At 46.2% G+C, this 3,670-nt stretch overlaps 1 protein-coding gene across 1 annotated transcript in view; it reads left to right on the forward strand.

Annotated features, from left to right (window-relative positions):
* Idnk (IDNK gluconokinase) overlaps positions 1–3,670 on the forward strand; it is a 19,101-nt gene that overhangs the window by 561 nt on the left and 14,870 nt on the right. The window lies entirely within an intron of this gene.

Consider the following 3,670-nt stretch of genomic DNA (forward strand, 5'->3'; position numbering starts at 1 on the left):
AGCGGGGGAAGGAGGCCCTGGTACACCTCGCCCTTTCCGAGGAGGGGCCCGAGTCCCGGCACTGCTCGCCCCTCCCCGGCCAGGTCGGGAAGCAGGCGTCCGGGCCGCACACCTGGGCCGGCCCTCGCTGCCCCCTCGGCAGTCACGTGAGCGGTTAGGGGCAGGTGTGAACTGATGGGGACGGTGTTCAGGTGGAGGGAGGTTGTCGCTGAGGGTCGGAAAGAAGGGCGAGGGCTCTGGAAAACAGGCAGGTGTGGCCCAGCCGGATCTGGTCAGCGTGGGGACGAGAGCGAGAGCGAGCCTTTGACTTCCTGACTGGACCAGGCTCTGACCGTGCCCCTTATCCAAAATCAGCAGCTTGAGGATCCAGCAGCAGGAAGTAAAAGACTCAATCTGACGAAAATATAACCTTCTGTGGCCCTTGTCAGATTTTCTGAATCAGGAAGTGCTTGTGCGACCAGACATCTATTAAAGACCCTCTTCCGGAAGGTAGCTTTAGCCTTCCAAAATTACTGTTGATTTTAGCTTCAAAGACAGGAAATCTTAAGTAGAAATTTGAAATAATACATAGAGCCCAGGCATGGGGTGTAGCTCAGTGTCAGAACGCTAGCCTAGTACAGTCTGGATTGGTTACCCAGCTCTTCAAACAAAACACCAGAATCCCTGCTAACTATTGTGTGAGTGAAGAAACTGGGGAATGGAGACCTGTCGCCATGTGTCATGGTGAGAGGTGGTTCCAATGATGCCTGGCTGTGTGAGGTTGGCAGCTGATGCACCCTGTGTTCCCTGATCAGACAAGATCTAAACCATGTTGTTCACTGCTGTGATACTCGTGTGCTCAGGAATTGTTCACTTGCGTTCAACCCTTACTGTATGTCATCGTCATACAATGAACAGAGCAGACAGAATCCCGGTCTCCAGAGTTAACATTCCTGTGTGGCATGTGGAGAACACAGAACTGACAGCTGCTGAGGGCGCGCTAGGGAAGAATTACAGAGCGGGAAGGCTCCTGGGAGGTAGTGCACCGAAGGAAGACTAATCAGAAAGTGAGGGATGTCCCCTCTAGGAGAGCTGGGGAGAGCCAACGGGAACAGCAAGGGAGCCATTGTGGCTCAGCAAGTCGGGGAGAGAGCGATGAGGTGAAGAGATGTGATTGTGTCCTGGAGTTATTTAGAAGGAGTCAAAATGATGTGTTTGGAGATGGGCTGTGGGGTATGAGCGCGAGAGAGGAGTTAAGTGCGAGATTTTAGGCCTGGGTGACTGGAAGGAGGGAGTTGCTACAAGGCCAAGTGTGGGAAACAGTAGATGGAGCAGGTTTGGAAAGAAAGTCTCAGGAACTCAGTGTCAGATTCGGTGAGTCAGATGGGCCTGTCAGGTGTCCAAGTGGATTTGTCAAGGGATAGTTAGATTATCTGGAATTAGGAATTAGGAAGAACTTTAGGTGAAAATACAGTGTGTTAGATGTATTTAAAGACGTAACAGGGAGATCATCAAGAGTGAGGGTGATACAGGAGCTAGCTGTGAACTGAACCCTGGGGCTTGCATGTGGTTAAGGTCAGAGATGCATCAGATACTGCTGACTGAGTAATAAAACAACTGAGAATTGATTGTGTGAATCACAGGACACAGCAACACTGAGTTCTTTGGTGACTTTTTGAGTCCCTGTTTGAATACTGCAGGATTTTTAATTATATATCATGACATTTGGAAAAAGAATTGCCACAGCCTGATAGCTTAAGAGAATAACACAGAAGGCCATATTTAAAACACTGTTGAAGTGAAATGATGTTGAGCTGTAAGTTTACCAGTTTACAGCACACAGTGCTGTCCTCTGCTTCCACTCCCCTACATGAACAGAAGAAACCCACTTCTCTTTTTTTTTTACTGACACTGGGTCCAGACAGTTCTCCATGTAGGAGGTGTGCTCAGGAAATATCTGTTGACTTTGAAAATGAATAAACTATCTGAACATTAGCAGTGTTAGTTTTCATTTAAAAATTTTTTTCATTAGAGAATTTTACTTTAAACGTGTCATCTTAAACTGCAGAGATGTCTGTTACGCATCACAATTAAACATGCCAAAGGAGAAGCCATCTTGTCATGATGCCCACTTAACCCACCCTTTACTGACCTTCTGTGCTCTGCAAGTTTTTTTTTTCAGTTATTTTTAAAGTTATTTTTCTTTTTTTAAACAAGTAGGACAGGTACATTTTGGTGAATGCTAACTGCCCATATTCATATAAAGACACAGGGTAAGCTCTAAGCCCGATGTACAGAGAAAGGAGGAAAAAAGCTAAGTTTCTTTGCACTGCTGCACAGAGGCTCAGCACCTTCCAGATCCCAGCAGGGAAGGGAACACAAAGGTGTCAGCATCGTGGGTCCGTCCCCCTCAAACCTCCCCCTGCCCACAGAACACGGTGGTATTGATTCCATAGAGTTTGTGTTGAGACAGGAAGGAATAAAAGTGAATAAAAGGTTGTAGAGATTCTTTTCCATTGTATTCTGCTGAAGGTTTCTCCCCACAAAATAAGTCAAGAACCATAGTGTTTGAGAAAGACCTCAAGAACAGAGCAACTGAGCACAAGAGGAGGGGGCTGCAACTTGCTCCCAGGGATTGGAGAAAAATCTTTTTAAAAGGTTGGACTCCGTCAGTGTTCGGCTTGTCATCGCCTTCATCCTCTTCACCTTCATCCTCACCCCCTTCTTCATTAACATCTTCCAGTCCTTCGTTGTCTTTTCCTTCCCCAACTTGTCCATGTCAGGAACCTGTAGCCCTGCAGTGAGTTTGGCCCAGTGTCATCTTCAGTGACCTCCCCTGACTCATCTGTGCTGCATCGGAATGGTCAGGAAACCAGGGAGGGAAGCTCTCAGGCTCTTCATACTGCCTCTTGCTACTGGCTTTATTCTGTGTTTCACTTGAATTTTGTCAAGTCCTTTCCAGATATCCACTTGATTTCAGTGGAGGTCACCACTCTCATTCAGATGAAATGCTTTAGAGAACTTTATTTTCAAAGTGAGGATTTCCATCAACATAAAAAGCTATTCTGTAACCTGGTGGTTTGTTTTTGTTTTTGTACCAGGGATCAAACTCGACCTTGTGCTTGCAAGGCAAACAGCCGCACCACTGAGCAAAATCCCCGGTCCTGTAACCTGATTTTATGTCTTCAAATTCTGTCCCTTCAACTGTGGTCAAATAATGCTGCCTCTCTTCTTCCTCAGGCAGTCCAGACACTTGTGGATGGTTAACAAATGTTATTACCCCCAAATTTTGGGATTTTGGCATTCTGATCTCTTCTGAAAAAAATGGTTGTCAGAGTTTGTTATATTGCTGTTCTACTTTAAGTATCTCCTCACTGGCTTGTTCATTAAGTCTGTTTCAACAGTATGTTCAGTTGCTGCTTGTTCTTTTTCTCCCTTGTGCACACCCAGCCAGGCTGATGCATCCATGGATCGGGAGCAGACTACCTGGGCTTCTTGGGCAGAGGTGTGATCAAACATTAGTGCTTGGGCACCATGACATAAGGGAAGTCCCAGCACCAGCCCAAGGGTTGTCTCAGGCCACAGGAAGCAGCTCAGGAACTAAGTTTTTTTCATATTTTAAAATCTGTTTCAATACTGAGGATAGAACAGAGGTGCTGTATTCCCACCCTTTTTTTTTTTTTTTTTTTTT

The sequence above is a fragment of the Fukomys damarensis genome, unplaced genomic scaffold, assembly GCF_012274545.1.
Source record: "Fukomys damarensis isolate Sample0158 unplaced genomic scaffold, DMR_v1.0_HiC HiC_scaffold_4, whole genome shotgun sequence".
In the NCBI taxonomy this organism is placed as follows: domain Eukaryota; kingdom Metazoa; phylum Chordata; class Mammalia; order Rodentia; family Bathyergidae; genus Fukomys; species Fukomys damarensis.